Source organism: Scyliorhinus torazame, chromosome 5, assembly GCF_047496885.1.
Source record: "Scyliorhinus torazame isolate Kashiwa2021f chromosome 5, sScyTor2.1, whole genome shotgun sequence".
NCBI lineage: Eukaryota > Metazoa > Chordata > Chondrichthyes > Carcharhiniformes > Scyliorhinidae > Scyliorhinus > Scyliorhinus torazame.
Window position 1 is genome coordinate 119,270,662 of NC_092711.1, and position 23,810 is coordinate 119,294,471.

Here is a 23,810-nt window from a genome sequence, read left to right on the forward strand (position 1 = left end):
TCCCTCTCTGCCACTCTGCCTCTTCATTGAGGTGTTTGAATTCAAAAGTAATAATAATAATCTTTATTATTGTCACAAGTAGGCTTACATTATCACTGCAATGAGGTTACTGTGAATATCCCCTAGTCGCCATACTCCGGCGCCTGTTCGTGTGAATTCTGAATGATCAATTCACCTAACCAGCAAGTCTTTCGGGGAGAATGTGCAGACTATGCACAGACAGTAACCCAAGCGGGAATCGAACAAGGGGCCCTGGCACTGTGAAGCAACAGTGCTAACAATGTGCTACCATGCCGTCCTAATGATGCAGTTTGATGGTGATTGGCAGCAAACTTGCCAGTCATTACGGTCAATGCTTATTACATAAGTGGGGAGTGAACAAGAGTGGAGTAAATTCAGAGACAGAGTAGGCAGCACCCAGTTATTGGCCTTGACCCGAACACCAGCTTTTTCAGCATTGTTTCTCCAGAGTTCTTAAAGCTCTCCATTATCTCACAGGAAAGAAACACAGGTTGAGGTGCTGATGGAGATCCTGGTGCATCCTCAGTCACCAATAGTCATTATATATAAAATCGAGGACTTGAAATATGTGAAGATATGATCGATAAGTTTGCAGATAAGTTTGCAAATGGAAAATTGTTGGCCTGGTAACTAGCGAGGACAAAAGCCTTAAATTACGGGATGATACAGATGGGCTGGTCATGTGGGCAGTACAGTGGCAAATGGAATTTAACCAGGAAAAGTGGTAGCTCCTGTCCAGAGACAGTGCAGACATGATGGGCCGAGTGACTTCCATTTGTGCTGGATCATTCTAGAAAACACTGAACATTCAGTATCACGAGCAAGAGGGGAGAAGGTGGACGAATTACTGATTCTGGCATTGAACCCAGCAAGTGTTTGCAGCTTCTGGGGAGGAGAGAGGAAGGACCCATTGGGGGAAAAAAAACTTAAGTTCTGCATTGTTCCACGGGAGAGCAGCATTGAATCATCTTGAGAAATGGAGAATAGCAGAATACCCATTGACAATAATTTGCTTGATTGTTTTTATTAATTGGTAACCAAGTTATTTTGTATTTACTGTTTGCAGTTTCAATGGTGCGGACATTACCCACCATTCCATGCGGCTGTGAATGTGCCCGATTCATTCCACAGGAGCCCAGTGCGCAGACGCAATGTTGGGATGTATCTGGAGCATGCGCAAGTGTCACTTTACTCGGAGGTCTGCGAGTGCGAGAGCGGCTGTTTCGGGCGGTGAGAGTCGGTGAGGCAGAGGGAGGACTGGAGCCGGGAGTCGGGGTGGGGAGGGAGTGAAAGCTTCATAAACACCCCCTGCTGGTCACAAGGCCGGAATAAGACCCTGCAAATCCCGCGTTTGTAGCTGCGGAGCTTTTATCCGGCATTAGGCCCAGTTCCACGGCCGCCATCTTTGTTTAGCGGCGCGGCTGAGGGGCCATCTTGATGACGTAACAGAGGCGGTGCTTCAGGATCCCGGTGACCAGGAGAGAAAATCATTGTCTCGATGATTGACAGGCCCCTCCAGAGGGGGGAGGTGCTACTTCCATGTGTGGCAATCCGAAGTACAGAAGAATAATAATATCAGAATTAGCAGCAGGAGTAATAGAGAGAGAGAGACATTGACCCTGCTCTGCCATTCATTAAAGGCATAGCTGATCCGAATGAAATATGAAAATCGCTTATTGTCACAAGTAGGCTTCAAATGAAGTTATTGTGAAAAGCCCCTGGTCACCACATTCCGGCATCTGTTCGGGGAGGCTGGTACGGGAATTGAACTGTGCTGCTGGCCTGCCTTGGTCTGCTTTCAAAGCCAGCGATTTAGCCCTGTGCTAAACAGCCTCGGTGTGTGCCCTTAATTACATTTTTCTGCCTTCCCCAAAAAACTTTTGACTCCCCAGTGGATTAAAAAAAGACGAACTCAGCTTTGAGTATATTCAGTGACCCAGTGCCACTGCTCTCTGGGAAAGAGAATTCCACAAACTCAACTTTCACAAAGCGTCATCCAGACTCAAAACGTTAGCTCCCTTTTCTCTCCACAGATACTGTCAAACCTGCTGAGATTGTCCAGTATTTTCTGTTTTTGTTTCAGATTCTAGCAGCTGCAGTAATTTGCTTTTATCCACAGACTGATGACCCTCTGAGGGGGAGACATTTCTCCTCATCTCAGTGTCAAATTGGAGAACTTTTATCTTTAAACTGCCCCCCTTAGTTCTTGAATCCCCATGTGGGAAAATATTCTTTCATCAAAACCCCTCAGAATCTTAGATGTTTCAATAAGATCACCTCTCATTCTTCTAAACTCCATCGGGTACAGACCAATCAGGCTCAATCTTGCTCCATAAAGCAAACTCTCCCATCCCAGAAATCAGACTAGTGAAACTTCACTGAACTGCCTCCAAAGCAAGTATAACCCACATTAAATAATCCTGGAACTGGCAACAAGGGGGGAGAATGTTTGGAACTTCTATCCTGGACTCGAAGAGTGATGGATTTTGGAAACTCCTTTTACCGGGGGTTAGAAGGGGAGGATTTACACCCAGCAAACTCAAACCAAGATAAATGTTTGTCTGACCTTAATTTCTAATCTCGACTAACATTTCTGACCATTGTAATTTCCTTTTACAGCTGCTTCCAAAGCTTCTGATATCTTTCCAGCCGAAGGTTGCAGCAGGAGATTGTAAACTTGAAAACACCAAAATTGTGACAGAGGGGAGTATTATTATTATTATTTTTATGATAAATTTAGAGTACCCAATTATTTGTTTCCAATTAAGGGGCAGTTTAGCATGGCCAATCCGAAGCCGGCACTCCCAGTGCAGACTTTGGTGTTGTGAGGTTGTTGCTGTGGTGGAGAGTTGCTGCTGCTGTTGCTGCTCTCTCTCTCTCTCTCTATTGCTGCTGCTGTTGCTGCTCTCTCTCTGTTGCTGCTCTCTCTCTCTATTGCTGCTGCTGTTGCTCAGTTTGCTACCTCTTTCCAGTGCTGGTTGCTGCTGAGCTGTCTGGAGGAAGGAGAGGTGAGAGAAGGAAGGAGAGGTGAGAGAAGAAAGGAGAGATGAGGGAAGGAAGGAGAAAAGGAGAGGAGAGAAGGACAACAACAAGGAGGCGACTTCAACAACAAGAGAGTAAAGCCCTTTGGACTGATGTTTTCTGGACCCTCCCGGGCTCGAGTCCCGGTCCAGTCCTGCCAACTGACAACATCTGCCTTCCCTTCTCTTCCTTATTCGATCCGGTGTGCTTGTTCCGGGACAGGGGGATCGAGTGGGCAGTGTGTTTGCTGAGGCTCCTCCAGCAGAGAGGAGCTGGATTCCATTGGGTGGTCATTCCAGGGTGGGAGCACGGACTGTGTTTTTGCTGAGCCCTACTTGGGCCGAAGACCTCGCAAACCAGAGCCAAGTACATCGGTGTGGTCGACCTAGGGTGGGTGCAAGGACTGTGTTTTTTGCTGGGCCCCCTCCTGGGCTGAAGGTCCGCCTTTACTCCGCAATCCAGTCGCCCTCCAGCTTCACCGGGTTCTCAGGAGACCCCCATCTCAGGCATCCTTCAAACTCCGGTGCCCCATCCTCCTGTGTTGCTAACCTCTTCAGTGTGCCCCTTGCTCTCTCTTCCCTTCCTTGACTCATTCCTTCCGTATCACTTCCTCGGGTGAGAGTACATTGTTCCACCTCACGCTCCCCCTCCCCTCCCCTCCTCCACTGTCTATTTCTCCTCAAATTCTATACGGAAAAGCCCACATTGGGGTGAGCGTGGCACTTGCTCCGATAACCACTCCACCTACGCCAGTGGCGGGGCCGTTCAGACCCATCTCTGCGGGGATGGTGGCCTCTGCAGCCTCCACTGCTCCCACAGCCCCGCCACCTTTCCGGTTGCTGAACCAAATACTGGGTGTGAAGTGCTCCTCTCACATCACCATCACCATAGAGGTGTGCGCACGCGCAATGGCTGGGCCGTCGGCCATTATGTCCGCCTCTCGTATGTACGGGAAGATCATGTTCTCCCTGAGGGCCGAGAGGGCGCTCCACCTCGCTGTTGAAAAGAGGCTCACGGTGGGCAGGACCTACGTGGTGGTGGACCCTCTTGAGGCCACGGCCGAGAGGGTCATAGTCTCCAATGTCCCGCCCTACCTCCCTACAGAGCTCCTCCTCCCCCACCTCCAACTACTGGGAGAGGTTCGTTCCGAGGTGGCGCCGCTCCCTCTCGGCCTGAAGTACGCCCCCCTCAGGCACGTCTACTCCTTCAGTTGCCAGGCTTTAGTCCGCCTGACCCAGATGAGGGGGATTTGAAGTCTCCCATTAAGGGAAGAATGTGGAGCGTGTGAGGAAGATCTATTCCACCTCCAAGGCCATCACGGACACCAAGGCGGCCGCGACTGGCACTGCCGCCCCTCTCCCTCCACTGATGTTAACCCCCCCCCCCCCCCCGAGGGGACACCATGCCGGCACTGACCAACCAATCGGCAGCCATTATGGAGGAGAGAGGACATCCGCAAGGCCTATAAGAAGACGAGGGGAGGGATCGGCCCCCGACACCCCCAACCCAGTGGCCGAGAGAACTCTGTGCCCCGGAACCCCGGCTCTGGGGCTATGAAAAATCTTGCTCCGCGGACACTCCATCTCATCCGGGGCCCATTGATGCCTCCGCATCGGGCACTGGGTCTGGCGTCGCTACAGAGCGGGTCAATAAGGCGGGTGGCACGTGAGCCCAAGATGGCATGCAGGACAGAGGAGTCGCGGGGCGATGAGAGGATGGGGGTTTCTTCGGCGCAGGCCATCCCCCCGTAAGCGACGTCACGCCTTGGGGCGGGGGAGAGAAGCATCATGACACCCCCCCGCCTCCCCGAGAGTTGCATCCCGACCTCTGGCCCTCGAAATTACATCACGCCCCTGGGAGAAAACAGAGATATCAAAGCATATTTCAACCTGAGCAGTCACAGCCCCCCCGAGCAGTCACAGCCCCCCGAGCAGTCACAGCCCCCCGAGCAGTCACAGCCCTCCCGAGCAGTCACAGCCCCCCGAGCAGTCACAGCCCCCCCGAGCAGTCACAGCCCCCCGAGCAGTCACAGCCCCCCCGAGCTGTCACAGCCCTCCGAGCAGTCACAGCCCCCCCGAGCAGTCACAGCCCCCCCGAGCAGTCACAGCCCACCGAGCAGTCACAGCCCCCCCGAGCAGTCACAGCCCCCCGAGCAGTCACAGCCCCCCGAGCAGTCACAGCCCCCCGAGCAGTCACAGCCCTCCGAGCAGTCACAGCGTTCCGAGCAGTCACAGCGTTCCGAGCAGTCACAGCCTTCCGAGCAGTCACAGCCTTCCGAGCAGTCACAGCCTTCCGGCAGTCACAGCCTTCCGAGCAGTCACAGCACCCTGAGCAGTCACAGCCCCCCCGAGCAGTCACAGCCCCCCCGAGCAGTCACAGCCCCCCCCGAGCAGTCACAGCCCCCCCCCGAGCAGTCACAGCCCCCCGAGCAGTCACAGCCACCCCCGAGCAGTCACAGCCTCCCGAGCAGTCACAGCCCCCCGAGCAGTCACAGCCCCCCGAGCAGTCACAGCCCCCCGAGCAGTCACAGCCCCCCGAGCAGTCACAGCCCCCCGAGCAGTCACAGCCCCCCGAGCAGTCACAGCCCCCCGAGCAGTCACAGCCCCCCGAGCAGTCACAGCCCCCCGAGCAGTCACAGTCCCCCGAGCAGTCACAGCCTTCCGAACAGTCACAGCCCCCCGAGCAGTCACAGCCCTTCGAGCAGTCACAGCCCCCCCGAGCAGCCACAGCCCTCCGAGCAGTCACAGCCCCCCCGAGCAGTCACAGCCTTCCGAGCAGTCACAGCCCTCCGAGCAGTCACAGCCCCCCGAGCAGTCACAGCCTCCCGAGCAGTCTTAGCTCCCCGAGCAGTCACCAGCCCCCCGAGCAGTCACAGCCCCCCCGAGCAGTCACAGCCCCCCCGAGCAGTCACAGCCCCCCCGAGCAGTCACAGCCCCCCCGAGCAGTCACAGCCCCCCCGAGCAGTCACAGCCCCCCCGAGCAGTCACAGCCCCCCCGAGCAGTCACAGCCCCCCCGAGCAGTCACAGCCCCCCCGAGCAGTCACAGCCCCCCCGAGCAGTCACAGCCCACCGAGCAGTCACAGTCCCCCCGAGCAGTCACAGCCCCCCGAGCAGTCACAGCCCCCGAGCAGTCACAGCCCCCCGAGCAGTCACAGCCCCCCGAGCAGTCACAGCCCCCCGAGCAGTCACAGCCCCCCGAGCAGTCACAGCCTTCCGAGCAGTCACAGCCCCCCGAGCAATCACAGCCTCCCGAGCAGTCTTAGTTCCCCGAGCATCACAAGAGGAGCGGGGTCTGAACCACTGCCTTCCTCTGGCCCAGTTTCCTGAGAGGAGCCCGGGAGGAACCTGTCTGTCGACGTTCCGGGGGTTGGGATCGAGGCAGACCCAGGGCTGGTTGATAGGACCCAGCCATCCATCACACTCAATGTGGCGGAGGACTCGGTCCCAGACAGCGACTGCCCGGTGGGGGCACGGGGTTGATTTTGAGTCCAATTGTAGCGAGGCGGTGGAATCCCTCGTGCCCGACACCGAGTCGCCCCATATCCCCCAAGGGGAGCTCCGGGTATTTTATATGTCTCAACCATAGTCACCTAAACCGAATGCAGCTTGCCCTCGACCGATGGTCGGACGTGGGGCTGCTCATTAAGTCTTCCCGCATCTACGTTAAAGAGGCGGGAGACGCGGACGTGACTGAGCAGCGCTGGCTGGAATCTTTCCTCACCGGACTCCAGAGGAAGCGGTAGGGCCCGCGCTCCTCTGCTCCCTCCAAACACTCAAAAGGTGACAGTGCAGGTGGCACTTTACTGCTGATATGGAGGTGACCACAGCCCGCCACAACATTCCGCAGCATGGACACGCTCCGCCGGTTTCAGAACTTCTCGGTCCTCCAGGACGGGAAGTATGTGGCGTGCTGCCTGAAAGAAACCCACACCGCTCTGGGAGATGAACCCCATGGCTCCTGGAGTGGTGAGGGGTGGGTCTACATGAGTCACCTAACTTCACGTTTAGGTAGGTTGGCTATCTTGTTGGCCCCACATTTTCAGCCGGAGATCTTGGGGGTCAAGGAGCCAGTGCCAGGCCGGTTGCTGCACCTGACGGTCCGCGAGGGGGTCAAGGTACTTCACTTTGTAAATGTCTACGCTCCCCAGGCTGGCCAGCAGCAGACGACTGTCTTCAAGCAAGTGTGCACTCATCTTGGCACCATCGCCGCGGGCGAGTGCATCGTCCCGGGGGAGGTGGGAGGGATTTTACTTGCACCCTTGGGACAAAGGACCGCCTCGGTACCCAGTGCAGCTCTTGTGCGGTTGTGAAGTTAAGGAACCTGGTCGGGTTCTTTGACTTGGTGGACGTTTGGCGGACTCGCCACCCTGATTTCAGAATCTTCACCTTTGTGAGGCCTGGGGTTCGAGTGTCCAGAATCGACCGCCTCTACATTTCATTGCCCTGTGTCCCGACGGCTTCTGCGCAGCAGATGCCCTCTGGTGTGGGCGGGGCTCGCCCTGTCTCACGCTCAGTCACGTTCCGCATACTGGCATTTTCACAACCTGCTGCTGGAGGACGAGCTGTTCCTGGGCTCATTTCATCACGCTTGGACCGGCTGGAGTAGGAAGCAGGAGGCTTCCCCTCTTTGAGGCTATGCTGGGACGTCGGCAAGACTCATGTGCGTACCTTCTGTCAGGAGTATGCAAGGGGGTTGGCAAAGAGGCTAAAATCCAGGGTCAAGGAGTTGGAGAAAGAGCTGCTCGACCTGGAGTCACGTATAGGTCAGCCCGATGAGGATCTGGCCCTGCAGCTGGTGTACAGGGAGAAGAAGGGTGAGCTGCGGGAACTGCAACTTGTCAGGTCCGTGAGGTCGTAGGTCCAGATTCTCACGGACATGGACTGTGACTGCCTCTTCTTCTACTTCTGTAAAAAAGGTATGGGATCCGATAGCAGCTCCTTATGCTGCTGGCCAACGATGGGTCCCTCATCTCGGATCCGGAGGAGGTCAGGGCTCAAATTCAAAACTTCTACAGTGCCCTTTTCTCCCTGGATCTGTCCAGCGAAGATTTGCAGAGTTTTGTTGGAGGGCCTGCCGCAGGTTGGCCCGGAGGGCGCCGAGAGGCTTGATGTCCCTCTCAGCCTGGGGGAGCTGACTGGCACGCTCGAAATCCTGCCCAGGGGCAAAACCCTAGGGCTGGATGGGCTGATTGTGGAGTTCTTCAAGATGTTGAGGGACATCCTAGGGAGCAACTACGCGGGGGTCCTGGGGGAAAGTTTCGCGACCGGGGAGATGCCCCTCTCATGGCGCAGGGCTATCTGCTGCCAAAGAGTGGGGATCTCCACCAGCTTAAAAAACGGTCTCCAACCTCAGCACGGATTACAAGATCTTCGCCAAGGCGATGTGTTTGTGCCTTGGCACCGTGCTGGACCATATGATCCAACTTGACCAGTTCTACACGGTCCCAGGCCGCACAATCCACAACATCATCCATCTCGTCTGGGATATGGGTCATCATTCCCAGAGATCTCTGTAATCTCTCCTAGCCACACACTCCCTCAAGACCTCTGCACTCATTTAATTCCAGCTACTTCAGCATTCCTGATTTTAATTTCTCTACCATGACTGAGTTCCCAAGGCCTCAATCTCTGAAATTTCAGAAATCCTCTTTGACTCACTTTCCTCCGTTAAGATTCTCCTTAAAATCTAATATCTCCTCATGTGGCTCAGTGTCAATTGTTATTTTGTAACGTTTCTCTGAAAAGTTTTAAAGTATTATTTTGTTCAAAGCACAATATAAATACAAATTATTGTTGCTGCTCTGGACATATATTCATAAATAAAAATTTGTAACTCAGAGTGAAACAGTTTGATGGACATTCTGTCATAAAGAAATACTTCACAAATTTTGCCCCCAACAATAATGGCGACTGAGCCTGCGCTCCGCTGCTAGTTCCCCAATCAAGATGGTGGGAGAACCTGCGCTCTGCTGCTACTGCCCAATAACGATGGTGGATGCGCATACGCACCACCGCTCGTACCCAATGAAGATGGCGGCTGCTTAGTCCCGTCTGTGAGAAAGCTGCCGCCCCCGCTCAGGTCCCGGGTACTGGTAGGTTATTTTTCCGCGTTTTCGGTTTATATAACATTTGGTTTAACAATCCTCCTGATCCATCTTTCCCTCCATACCGCCATTTCCTTCACGGATTGTGGATCCGAGAAAGAACCTTCTCTGCGACGCCATTAATCACACTGCGCATGCTTCTTTCAGCCCAGTCGCGCCCCCTCATTCACTCCGATTGGCTGTAGGACCAGTCGCTCCTGCTTGGTCCTCCGGACCCGTCGCTCCTGCTTGGTCCTCCGGACCCGTCCACTCTTCTCCTATTGGTGCAGAGCTGCCGTCAATCATTGCCCGGGCATTGTGAGGTGGCAGGTGAGAGGTCAGTGTCGGAGGACGGGGTTTACAAATCCCCAGTGCGGCCCCAGAGCCGAATGTGAAGCAATGAACATTCTCCACTCTCACTATCCGCCGCTTCCAGTTTCTCTCCCCAAACAACCTCATAGAGACCATGGGGGAGACACTGACCCAGTGACAATGTCACTGCATTAGTCACCCAGAGAGACAGGAGAATGTTCTGGGGACATGGGCTCCAATCCATTAAATCAATAAAATCTGGAATTTAAGGTTAGTCTCTGATGGTGACAAAGGTTATGCTTCAGTTGTACAAAACCCTGGTAAGACCCTACTTGGAGAACTGTGAGGAAATCTGGGCGCCACACCTTCGGGAGGATATTTTGGCCTTGGAGGGTGTGCAATATAGATTTACTAAAACGACACCTGGACTACGACCTTAAATTATGAGGAGAGATTATACAAATTATGCCTGTTTGCACGAGAATTTAGATGTTTAAGGTGTGATCTGTTTGAAGTATTTAAGATATTAACAGGGAAATAGATAAAGATAAACAATTTCCACTGGTTGGAGATTCTAAAACTAGGGATCATTGTCTAAAAATCAGGGCTGCACCATTCAGGAGCGATGTTAGGAAGAACTTCTTCACACAGGGTGGTGGAGATTTGGAACTCTCTCCCACAAACGGCAAATAAATCTGAGCGAGATAGATTTTGTTCAGCAAAGGTATTAAAGCATATGGAGTTAGGCCACAGATGAGCCATGATCTCATTAAATGATGGGAAAGGCTCAAGCGGCTGAATGGCCTACTCCAGTTCCTATGTTGCTATGTTTCTATTTGTATTGGATTCTGTGAAATTCAGACAGCAACGCCATGACAGGGAAACAGTCCAGATTAGAACCTGAGTTAGTCCGAGCTGCAAACCATCCCTCCAGATCCTTGCCCTTCGTGGATTTAATGAAGGCCAAGGCAATAGTTGGAATATTGAAAGACTTGACGGAGTTGTTGGATACCATTTTTCGGGTCTCAGGATAAAGCCTGACGTAATTCACTCCCCACAGGCTTGAGCTGCCTTTGAACTTCATCGAAGTCTTGACGCTTCATTTGTGTTGCTGCCGAAAAGTCCTGAATCCTCACTCCCGCCTGGAGCCGGACGCCACCTCACCGTAACCGTCTCCAGGACCTTCTGGCGATCTTTCAAGTTGTGGAAGTGAATGATTACAGGCCTGGGATGAAAACTATCCCTCAGCCTCAGAGACAGGATACGATGCACCCTTTCTAATTTGAAACACCCAGGCTTCACATCCAGCTGAGAAAACGTGGCAGTCGGTCCTCGAAGAACCTAACGGGAGCCTTACCCTCCACACCTTCTGACAGGCCGACGACTCGGATGTTCTTTCTCTGACCCTCGGTTCTCCAGGACCTCCGCCAGCCACTCGGCTGGTTTTCAAAGGGTTGAATTCTTGCCTCTGTCGAGGAGGCATCTTGCTGAATGTTCAGGATTCTCTCCTCCGGATCATCGAGCCTCTTCATGGAGTTTTGCAGCTGGTCCTCAGGAGCTCACAGATATTGAGTCAGCACACTCCGCCTTTGGTTGATAACACCGACATTGTCGGCATCATTTTCGCTGCCCCCAGAGCCGAGAGCGCGGGGTCGAGAGACCTCCTGAGGGTCAGGCCGCCATGTTGAAAAGGCGGCTCCATTCCCGCTGAATCCACCTGCGCTGTTTTATCGACCGATTTCTTGACTTTTTTTGGCATAATCCTACCAATCTGAATCCTGAAGTCTTCCAGGGACATGATAAATATTAATTCAAGGATTAGGTAGATGAGTGGCGGGCAATCAGGATAAGTGACAGATTATAGGTGAGTGGCACCGGAACCTGCGGAAAAGCAGCTCCCGCACCCATATCAAATATCAGACAGCTCAGCCACAGGCAGATTTCTGATTGATGAGGGTGTCGAGGGTTATGGGGAACTGGCAGGTAAATGGAGAGAAAGGAGGGATTTATTTACTCAAAGATGTGGTGAAGCTTTGGAATTCTCTATCCTAGAGGATTCTAGAGATTCAGTCATCAAGTAGTTTCAAGACACAGATTGATAGGTTTCTAGATATTGAAGATGTCGAGGGATATGGGGGATAGTGTGGGAAAACGGTGCTGAGGTAGATCGGCCAATGATCCCATTGAATGGTTCAGGCTCAATGGGTCGAATGGCCAATTGCAGCTCATATTTGTTGTGATCTCCTGGACAGGAAGCTGTCAATCAACCTGAATCAGCACCTTCAGGAGAATAGAGAGGGTGAATATTAGACACAGCAGAGTGAGAATGGAGGGAGAGTGTTTACAACTTTTGGGGAATGAGAGAGGAAAAAATGTGCCACCAAAACGAGAATTGTCTGTTCTGAGTTTCTATCCTGTACTGACAGCGATGAATTTTGTAAATTGTTTTTACAGGATATTAGATGAAGAGGAATTACAGACAGAAATCTCGATCTGACAAAGTCACTCGATTCCTTGGAACCTGAATATAATTGACCTTTGAATCTAGAAGAAGAAACATTTACCCGAACTGTCTTCTTAAGATTTGGAACATCAGTTTCACTGGAAAAGCACCGAGACCCACACAACCCGAGTGAGTGTGTTCCGGTGAACTAACTGTGGAAAGAGCTTCAACCAGACACACAGCCTGAGAAATATAACAACATTCACAGCGGGTAGAGACTGTACACGTGTTGTCTGTGTAGACAAGGGTTCAACTGAGCATCCGACCTGAGAGACAAGAGGAGACCCAAAACATGGAGAAACCGTGGAAATGTGGAGACTGTGCGAAGGGATTCAGAGCCCCATCTGAGCTGGAGACTCATCGACGCATTCACACTGGGGAGAGGCCGTTCACCTGCTCTCAGTGTGGGAACGGATTCACTCAGTTATCTCACCTGCAGACACACCAGCGAGTTCACACTGGGGAGAAGCCATTCACCTGCCCTCAGTGTGGTAAAAGATTCAGTGATTCATCCACCCTGCGGAACCACCAGCGAGTTCACACTGGGGAGAAGCCATTCACCTGCCCTCAGTGTGGTAAAAGATTCAGTGATTCATCCACCCTGCGGAACCACCAGCGAGTTCACACAGGGGAGAGGCCATTCACCTGCCCTCAGTGTGGTAAAAGATTCAGTGATTCATCCACCCTGCGGAAACACCAGCGAATTCACACTGGGGAGAGGCCATTCACCTGCTCAAAGTGTGGGAAAGGATTCAGTGATTCTTCCCGCCTATTGAGACACGTGCAAATTCACACTGGAGAAAGGCCATTCACCTGCTCTCAGTGTGGGAATGGATTCACTCAGTTATCTCACCTGCGGACACACCAGCGAGTTCACACTGGAGAGAGGCCGTCCACCTCTCGATGTGAGACGGGATTGCATGTTTCATCACACCTGCTGTGACCAACAATTTCACAATTGATTACAGGGGTTGGATTCTGCTGTTATTGTTTCTGCTCTACATCCAGGACTGCATTTTGTTCATTCTGACAGGTGGTCAGTGGGGATGGTCGGAGGGTTTCTTTCTGCTGGATTGACCGGTCTCAGTGGGCTGATGCTCTTTGAGCCTTGTTGCTCATACCTGGCTTCAAATTGCACAAGGATCACAGAGTGAAGGGATGTTTGGAAGTTTGAAGATATTTAGTTTCTGTTTCTGTTTGAAACCCCCCTCCCCCCCCCCCAAAAAAAAGATATGCCACATTGCCATGGAGATGGGCCCTGGTGGTTACAAGGTTATTTTGTTTAATTTATCTGGGTGTTCCTCACAGTAGAAAACTATGAGGGGCAAGTTGTCTAAGGTGGACTGGGAAACTGATTGGTACAGGGAATACCTAATATTTAAGGAATTATTACATATTTACCAGAGGGTCGGTTAGCTCAGTTGGCCGGATGACTGGTTCGTGATGCAGAGCAAGGCCAACAGTGAGGATTCAACTCCCGTACAGGCTGAGTTTATTCATGAAGGCCCCGCCTTCTCAACTAGGCCCCTCGCCTGAGGTGTGCTGACCCTCAGGTTAAATCACCACCAGTCAGCTCTCTCTCTGTCAAAGGGGAGAGCAGCCTATGGTCCTCTGGGATTTTAAGACTTTTATTTCACATATATACAACAAATATAGATTCCTTTAAGGAACAAAATTCATTCCAACCGGAAAAGTAATGTAACCGTGACTAACAAGAAAAGTTAAAGATCCCATTAGATCAATGGAAGAGGCCATTACATGTCACAATAGTGGTAAACCTGCTGATTAGGAACTTACATAGATACATAGAAGATAGGAGTAGGAGGAGGCCTATTGGCCCTTCGAGCCTGCTCCGCCATTCATCATGATCATGGCTGATCATCCAACTCAATAGCCTAATCCTGCTTTCTCCCCATAGCCTTTGATCCCATTCTCCCCATAGCGCTGTATCCAGCCGCCTCTTGAATGTATTCAAAGTTTTAGCATCAACTACTTCCTGTGGTAGTGAATTCCACAAGCTCATCACTCTTTGTGTGAAAAAATGTGCATAAATTTTTATGTATTTTGCTGGTTCACATTCATATTCTGTTCTTCCTCGCTTTCTCAATGTCTTGGTCCTTTGCTGTATTATAAAATCCTCCCAATCCTCAGGTTTATTCCTACTTCTGATAACTTTATCGGCCTTTTCTTTCAATCTTATCCAATACTTCACTTCCTCTGGTAGTCACGGTTCTCTGACCTTTTGGGGTTCTTGTGCCTTGAAGGAATGTAAACTGTAATAATTATTGAAAGTCTATCCGTTGCCTGTGGACTGTCACACCTTTTAATGTATTTACCCCAATCCACCTCAGCTAATTTGTCCCTTCTACCTTCAAAATTTCCTTCAAACTTAATACCCTGGCTTCAGATTGGAATACCTCGTATTCAATATTCTGGTCACTCATCCCTAAAGGTTGTTTTCAGCGTGATTATCAATTAGCCCTTTATTGTTGCAAAATATTAGATCTACAAGAGCCTGTTCTCTAGTCGGTTCCTCAACTTACTGCTGTAGATAACTGTCCCTAACACACTCCAGAAACTTGTCCTCCACAGCATCAGTGCCCATTAGGTTTACCCAGTCTATATGCAGATTGAAGTCACCCGTTACTGTTTTACCCATGCTGCATGCTTCTCTAATCTCCTGCTTAATACCATGTCCCACACAACCCCTGCTGTTTGGTGACCTGTAACAACTCTTACCAATGTTTCCTGCCCCATGCTGTTTCTTGGCTCCACCCAAACATATTCCACATTTTGTATTCCTGATCTGAGATCCACTGTTACTAATGTTCTGATGCCGTCCCTTATTATCCGAGCAACATCACCTCCTTTTCCGTTTCGCCTGCATCATCAGCAAACTAAGTGACCATACCTTTGGTCCCATCATCAAAGTCATTGATATGAATTGTGAAACGTTGATGCTCCAGCACTGATCCCTGTGACACACCGCTCATTACATCTTGCCAACCAGAAAATGGCCTATTTGTGCCTACACTCGGTTTTCTGGCAGCTGGCTAATCTTTCCCTGTGAAAGACAGTTCCGGGATTAAAGGCTGCCAGACGGCGAAATGAAAAGAACGGAAGTAAATCCTCGGGAATGAATCATCACTTTGGACTGGTTCTGAGATAATTCAGTATCGACTTCCAGGGCAGAGTAACTATAATCGTGGAGTGCAACTTTAGATTGTGTAACTTTGGTACGGTTTCCTCTGGGTGTTCCGGTTGCCTCCCATAAAGGTGTGCTCGTTAGGTGAATTAGACATCCTGAATTCTCCCTCCGGGTACCCGAATAGGCGCCGGAGTGTGGCGATTAGGGGATTTTCACAGTAACTTCATTGCAATGTTAATGCCAGCCCAGTTGTGACAATAATAAAGATTATTATTATAAAAGAGCAAAGTTCTATGTGTAGGTTAAAGTAGCTTCTAGTTTGTTTGTTTGTTTGTTGCATTCAAAGTCATAAAACTTGAAGTCCCGCCATGTGATTCTTTAATTTGTTGACTGGGAATTTGATTTGTTTTCTAAGAAGTTGCTGATCTTTATGGGGATCCTAATCCACAAATTTTGACTTCCCATTTGAGCCTCGGGCACCTTTCTGTCTCTATTGCTCGTGTCAATGACAGCCAGGTGATGGAGCGGAGGGTTGAATTTAGCTGAGAATCAAGGAGCCTGTGCACGAATAGAGACAGGAAGGTGCTGGAAGCCTGCCTGGTAAATTGACCTCCAACTAATCAGGGGTGGGGGTGTGACCGGGGCTGATGGTGGTGCGACCCCAGGGTTCAGTGCCCCTGTGTCCAAAGTGGGGAGTCATGGGAACAGGGTACAGAGGAGCCAAGGGAAACTATTTGGGACCAGAACATTGTGAACATCCTGTTACTCTGGTTATCTTTGATCCTCAAGTAATTTTCTGTTAGTTTTTTTAACCATGTTCTGTTTCGTCAATAAACTTTTAACCAGAAAATATTTTAATTTGGTGGACTTTTCCTGATTAAATTTGTTCACTTTCCGGAAAGTGGGTGAGAGGGGTTAACGAGCTCTTTCACAGAAAGTGAGTCCCTCTAAGGTAACTGGTAAAGGAGCCAGAGGGGTAGAGGAGATTTAATTTTTCTTTTGATACATTGTTTAAAAATGAAAATTAGGTTCAGGGAATCAATCATGATTAATTTATCAAGATTCTTTGAGGAAGTAACAAGGGGTGTCAATAAAGGGGAACCTGTGGATGTGCTTTATCTGGATTTCCAGAATGTATTTCCCAAGGTGTCACATCAAAGGTTATTACACAAAATAAGTGCTCATGGTTTGGGGGCAACATATCAGCATGGATAGAGGATTGGTTAGCGAGCAGGAAGCAGCCAGTAGGTATATATGGGTCATTTCTGGGTGGGTTAGATGTGACAAGTGGAATGTCACCAGGATCAGTGCTCGGAACCATTTACAATCTATATGAATGTGTTGGATGACGGGATTGAATGTATGGCGGCTACATTTTCTGATGACTCCGATAGGTAGGAAAGTAATTTGTGAAGTGGATTTAAGGACTCTGCAAAGTGAGTGGCAAAAACCTGACAGATGGAGCATAACTTTAGAAAATGTGAATTGTCCACTTTGTCAGGAAGTATTAAATAAAACAATATTTTTTAAATGGAGAGAGATTGCAGAACAGGGATCGGCGTGCCCTGGAATCGCAAGTTAGTCTGCAGGTACAGCAAGTGATTAGGAAGGTCCATGGAATATTGTTGTTTATTGCAAAGGAAATGGAATATAAAAGTAGGGATGTTTTGCTGCAGTTTTACAGGGCCTTCGTGAGACCATATTTAGAGCACTGTGTATAGTTTGGGTCTCCTTATTTCAGAAATGAGATAAGTGCATTAGAAGCAGTAGAAATGAAAATCGCTTATTGTCACAAGTAGGTTTCAATGAAGTTACTGTGAAAAGCCCCTAGTCGCCACATTCCGGCGCCTGTTCGGGGAGGCTGGTATGGGAATTGAACCCGTGCTGCTGGCCTGCCTTGGTCTGCTTTAAAAGCCAGCGATTTAGCCGTGTGCTAAACCAGCCCCTGGTTTGGAGAGAAGGTTGACTGCCCGGATTCCTGGAATGAGGGGGGTTAGCCTTTGAGGAAAGGTTTCACAGGTTGGGCCTGGATCCATTGCAATTTAGAAGAATGAGTGATGGTCTTATTTAAACACATGAGACCCTGGAAGGAATTGATAGAGAGAATGCTGAGAGGATGTTTCCCCTTGTGGCAGAGATTAGAACTAGGGAGACACCATTTACAAATAAGGGGTCTCCCATTTAAGATGCTGATAATTTTGCCCCCTGATGGCTGTGGGTCTGTGAATCTTTCTTCCCCACAGAGGGCGGGAGGCAGGGCATTGAATCTGCTTTGAGGCTGAATTTGATAGATTTTTGATTGACAAGGGAGTGAAAGGGTGGAGGAAGGAAAGGAGTTGAGACCACAATCCGATTAGCCCTGATTTAATTGAATGGAGGAGCAGGATCGAGGGGCCGAATGGCCGACTCCTGCTCCTAATTTGTATTGACCATTAACACCCCCACTTTCCCAAACTCTGAACTGATTCACCGTTAGAACCCTTATTGGTGGCAGTGGTTAGATTTTATTCAGTCTAAATACGAGCTGACACAGTCTAATGTCTGAGCAGTAGTATCAAAGTGCAGCAGCATTACCATTGCATTCTGGGTAGAAGCACCATCTCCATTGATTGTTTTAAAGTCAGTTTCTCTCTGGAGTGTGTGTCACTGCCTTGATGATGTCACAATGTTGTCTCAATCCCTTGGACACATTCACCATTTCATCTCCTGCTGGGTCTCAAGTAGCTGTGCGTTTGGGACCCGGTCTTCAGTCCGTTTCAACATGAATTTACACTTGCTGTTCTTCACGTGTAACAAATCACATCTGCACTCACACCGGTATCCCAAAATCATGTCACACATTCTTAACTCTCAGATGTGCTGATGAAAAGACCAAAGTGAGTCTGTCTTTCTGATCTCCCCCTGTTAAGGTGCTGATATTTTATGTAGTGGCTGGACTTCTTTAAAACAAAGTTCATGGGCAAGGATGTAAACATTTCCAAGAGAAAGTGATCAACTCATTCATCCCATCTACACATTCCAGACTTTCACTGGAATTTAGGTGGATACCAAATTCAAATATCCCATTCAGACACACCCAAGGGAAAGTATTCCAATTCATTTATTGTCCAGGACAATATATTCACAAGATCTTTAAAACAGAAATTAAACATTCCCAATTGATTTCAGATATTAACATATTCTGTTTGTTCTTTATCGTCGATGTCAGGCTGGGGTTGTTCACCTTGTAGCAAAGGAGGTTGAGGGAGAGTTGATAGAGGTGGACAAGATTACAACAGGTTTCGATAAGGTGGATAAAGAAAAGCTGTTCCCATTTGCTGAAGGGACGAGGACGAGGGGGGACACAGATTTTAGGTTTTGGGTAAGAGATGCAGGGGGAATGTGAGGGAGAATATTTTGGTGCAGCGAATGGTAATGACTTGGAACTCACTGCCTGTGAGGAGGGTGGAAATTAAGACAATGTGAGATTTCAAACAGAAACTGAATGGGCATTTAGGGATCTGAACTTGCAGGGCTACACGGATAGAACAGGGCAATGGGACTGACTGATTTGCAACAGGGAATCGATGCGCTGAATAGCCTCCTTCTCTGACCTCATGACCATAAGACATAGGAGCAGAATTAGGCCGCTCGGCCCATCGAGTCTGCTCTGCCATTCAATCATGGCTGATATTTTTCTCAACCTCATTCTCCTGCCTTTTCCCCATAACCCTTGATCCCCTTATTAATCAAGGACCTATCTATCTCTGCCTTAAAGGTATTCAGTGACTTGACCTCCACAGCCTTCTGCAGCAGAGTTCTGCAGATTCACCACCTTAGGAAATTCCTCCTCATCTCTGTTTTGAAGGATCGTCCCTTTAGTCTGACGCTGTGCCCTTGGGTTCTAGTTATTCCTCCCAGTGGAACCATCCTCTCCACGTACTCTGATCTAAAAAGTACAATTTCAGCAGCTCCTGTCTCTCCAATTCACTGAAGTCTCATCCCTGCTCCCATTCTCGGAAATCTCCTCTGCACCCTCTCCGAGAACTTCACATCTTTCCTAACATGTGGGGCCTTTTATAGGGTTCCTTTCTAGAGGGATAGAATCGAAAAGCAGGGAGCTTATGTTCAACTTGTTTGGAATCAGGGTTCGACTACACTGGGAGCAGTCAACATTCTGATCTCCATTTAGAAAAAGGAAATAGGGGCACTGGAGAAGGAGCAACAAAGATTCACAAAAATACCAGGCCCGAGATCATTTAAACCTCAGAAAAAGCTGGGACTGCTTTTCTCTAGAAAAGAGAAGACTGAAGGGTGACCTGGTGGGAGTCTTTAAGATTGTGCAGTGGTTCAATAATCCAGTAGGAATTTCAATGGGAAACCTCTTACCGAGCGAGTGGTGAGTATGTGGAACTCACGACCACAGCGAGTGGTTGAGGTGAACAGCATGAATACATTGAAGGGGAAACTAGATACAGACATGAGGGAGAAAGGAATAGAAGGAAATGCTGATGGCAGAGATGTAGAGGAGCGGGTGGAACATAAATACTGACACAGACCAATTGATCCGACTGGCCTGGCCCTGTGCTGTAGGCTAAATGGAACAGATACAAATATATTTATGAGAGATTTACCTGTAGTGGTAGAAATAACAGTATTTACTACTCAGGATAAAATAAGTGTCCTTCATCAGTTTGTGGATCATTCCAGTGGAAATGTGCTCTGGAAGCAAAGTCAGGAGACCGGCTAGTCCAGCAGAAAGAAACCCTCCGACCCTCCCACTTCACTAACTGTCAGAATGTCAGTCCTGGACGTGATGAACAGCAGCAACAACAGCAGAATCCAACCCTTGTAATCGCTTGTGAACTCACTGATGTGTCTGCAGGTTGGCTGACTGTGTGAATCCCTTCCCACAAACAGAACAGGTGAATGGCCTCTCCCCGGTGTGAACTCTCTGATGTGTCAGCAGGCTAGATGACCGAGTGAATCCTTTCCCACACTGAGAGCAGAGGTGAATTCACTGTTGAGAGAGCAGGGTGGAGGACTGAGTGAATCCCTTCCCACATTCGGAGCAAGTGAACGGCCTCTCCCCAGTGTGAAAACGCTGGTGTATCAGCAGCTTGGACAACGGAATGAATCCCCTCCCACACTGAGAGCAGGTGAATGGCCTCTCACCCGTGTGAACCCGTTGGTGTTTCTGTAGATTGGATGAATTAGTAAATCCTTTGTCACACTGGGAGCAGGTGAATGGCTTCTCCCCAGTGTGAACTCTGTGGTGTGCCTGCAAATGGGATAACAGAGTGATCGCCTTCCACATTCAGAGCAGGTGAATGGCCTCTCACCAGTGTGAACTCGCTGGTGGGACTGCATTGTTGGATGATCGACTGAATCCCTTCCCACAATCACAGCAGGTGTATGGCCTCTCCCCGGTGTGAACTCGCTGGTGCATCAGAAGGTTGGATGAATCATGAACCCCTTCCCACACTCCGAGCAGGTGAACGGCCTCTCTCCAGTGTGGGTGCATCGATGGATTTCCACCTCAGACGGAGCTTTGAATTCCTTCCCACAGTCCTCACATTTCCGCGGTTTCTCCATTGTGCGGGTCACCTTGTGTCTCTCCAGGTTCGTTGATCAGTTGAAGCCTCGTCCACACAGAGCACGGGTGCAGTCTCTCCTCGCTGTGTAACTGGTGAAAGATCTTTCCACAGTCAGTTCACTGGAACACTCTCACTCGGGTGTGTGTTGTGTGGGTCTCGGTGCTTTTCCAGTCACACTGATGTTTGAAACCTGTAGCTGACAATTCGGGCAAACATTTCTCCTAGATTCAAAGCCCGATGATATTCAGGCTCCAGGGAATCGAGTGACTGTCAGATTGAGACGTGACATTTGAGATTTCTGTCTGTCATTCCTCCTCATCTAATAACCTGTAAAAACAATTTACAAAAGTCATCAGTCAGTACAGGATAGAAACTCAGAACAGACAATTCTAGTTCCTATGGAACATTTTTTTTCCTCTCTTATTCCCCGAAAGCTGCAAATCTCCATCCCACACACTCCCTCCATTCTCACTCTGCTGGATCCTTGTGGTACGCCACTGGACACTGGCTTCCAGTCACTAAAGCAGCTGTCCGTCATCACCCTCTGTCTCCTACAGCTGAGCTGATTTTGAATCCACCTTGTGTTACCTCAATCCCATGTGCTTTTGCCTTCTTTGTAAAGTCTCCTGTGTGGGATCTTGTCAAAGGCTTTGCTGAAATCCATGTAAATCACATCAACTGCACTACCCTCATCTACACAGCTGGTCACATAAAAAAATCAATTCAAATTTGTTAGGCATAACCTCCCTCTAACAATGCCATCCGGACTACACCTGATCAAATATTGCCTGTTCAAGTGAAGATAAGTCTTGCTCCTGAATTTTCTCCAATATTTTCCCTACCACTGACATGAAATTAAAATGAGACTCATTAGTCTGTAGTTCTCTAATTTATCTCTACCTTTCTTAAATAGTGGGACCACATTAGGTGTTCTCCAGTCCTCTGGTGCCTCTCCGTGTGCAGAGAAGAATTAGAAATTTGGGTCAGAGCTCCTGTAATCTCCTCCCTCGTCTCTCTCAGCATCCTGGTACACAGTTCATCCAGACTTGGAGATTCGTCCACTTTTAAGCCAGCCAATAACTCCAATACCATGTCACTCCCTATCTCAATTTTCTCGGAAACGTCAGTCTCTCTGTCTCAGTTCCATATCTACCTCCTCATTCTCTTGGGTGAAGACAGATGTGAAGTATTTGTTCAACATCCAACCAATGCCCTCTGCCTCCACCCACAGATTGCCCCTTTGTCCCTAATGGGAACACTGTTCTGGATCTGATGAAAGATCATGCTGACCTGAAACATTAACTCTGTTTCTCTCCACAGACGCTGCCCGATATGCTGAAGATTTCCAGCTTTTGTGGGGTTTTTTTTTTGAAATCACAGCAGTCCAGATGGTGTCTAACCAGGGTTTTATATATCTCAGTTCTTCTCCAGTCACACAGATACTGGAAATCTTTACCTACAAACAGAACAGACCAGAAGAAATAGGAACAGGAGTCACTCATTCAGCCCTTTGAGCTGCTCCACCATTTAATAAGATCATGGCTGATCTCACACTCACTAAGTCCACTTTCCGACCTTCCCGCAGTAATCCTCAATTCCCCTACTGATTAAAAACAGATCGATCTCAGCCTTGCAACTGATCACGGACTCGGCCTCCACATTTCCTGGGGTAAATAATTCCAAGATTTACCATTTTGGGAGAAGAAATTCTTTCCTCATTTGGCAGTCCCTCATCTTTCCTTAAAGAAGGTGATCAAAAGACTGTGCAGTTCTAAATGTGGCCTCACTGGCTGCTTGTGCAGTTGCAGCAACACCACTTTGCTATTAGACTCCACCCTCCTTGAAATAAACATAATAATAATCTTTATTAGTGGCAGAAGTAGGTTTTACACTGCAATAATAATAATCGCTTATTGTCACAAGTAGGCTTCAATGAAGTTACTGTGAAAAGCCCCTAGTCGCCACATTCTGGCGCCTGTTCAGGGAGGCCGGTATGGGAATTGAACCCGCACTGCTGGCCTTGTTCTGTATTACAAGCCAGCTGTTTAGCCCACTGTGCTAAACCAGCCCCTATGAAGTTACTGTGAAAATCCCCTAGTCGCCACATTCTGGTGCCTGTTCGGAGAATTCAGAATGTTCAATTCACCTAACAAGCACGTCTTTCGGGACTTGTGGGAGGAAAACCGGAACACCTGAAAGAAACCCACGCAGACACGGGGACAACGTGCAGACACTGCACAGACAGTGACCCAAGCTGGGAATCGAACCCAGGTCCCTGGCGCCGTGAAGCAACATTGCTAACCATTGTGTTACTGTGCCACCCGATAACTCGGGTGGGAGGGGGCTTTGAATATTCTGCCCACTTTCCCAAGGCAGCAGGAGGTGAATATAGAGTCAGTGGATGGAAGGGGGTTGGGAAGTGGAGGAGAAGAATGGATGGGATGACACCAAGATCCCGCTGTACAAAAGCATTTTGAAGTTTCTCTTCATTTAGATAATATGTTGCCTTTTTATTCAATTTTGGCCCACTCCCAACCTATGCATATCATTAGTTTATTTCATATTTCCCCACTGCAACTTGTTTTCCCACCCATTTCAGTGTTATCTACAAATTTGGATATTGTATGTTCCATCTGTCCCATAATAATTAATATAGGTTGTAAATAACTGGGCCCCGAGGGCCAAACCCCGAGGCACACCACTGGTTACAGCTTGCCGACCAGAAAAAGACAGATTAATCCTCACTCTACTGTCGGTTGGTTAGCCAATCCTCTATCCAAGCGATATCACTATTGGTTAAAGCGCCTGACTAGTAAACAGGAGATCCTGGGTTCGAAATCCCTAGTTTAAGGACGGCACAATAGCACAGTGGTTAGCACTGTTGCTTCTCAGCACGAGGGACCCGGGTTCGATTCCCGGCTTGGGTCACTGTGGGAGTCCGTACGTTCTCACCGTGTCTGTGTGGGTTTCCTCTGGGCGCTCTGGCTTCCTCCTACAAGTCCCAAAAGACGTACTGTTAGGCGAATTGGACATTCTGAATTCTCCCTCTGTGTACCCAAACAGGCGCCGGAATGTGGCGACTAGGGGGTTTTCACAGTAACTTCATTGCAGTGTTAATGTCAGCCTACTTGTGACACTAAAAAAAA

The 23,810-nt window shown here is 49.2% G+C and overlaps 1 protein-coding gene and 1 long non-coding RNA gene across 2 annotated transcripts in view; one reads left to right on the top strand and one right to left on the bottom strand.

Moving 5' to 3' along the window:
- LOC140419628 (uncharacterized) overlaps positions 1-22,876 on the top strand; it is a 46,714-nt gene extending 23,838 nt beyond the window's left edge. Inside the window, exon 2 of the transcript XR_011945924.1 lies at positions 21,985-22,876. The gene's annotated coding sequence lies outside the window, so the exon portion shown is untranslated. The remainder of the gene's footprint in view (positions 1-21,984) is intronic.
- LOC140419632 (uncharacterized) lies at positions 18,173-22,051 on the bottom strand. Its single transcript, XR_011945930.1, has 2 exons — positions 21,955-22,051; positions 18,173-20,991 (listed from the first exon to the last, which is right to left on the bottom strand). It is a non-coding gene; the product is annotated as an uncharacterized lncRNA (long non-coding RNA).
- Positions 22,877-23,810: the final 934 nt, after the last annotated feature.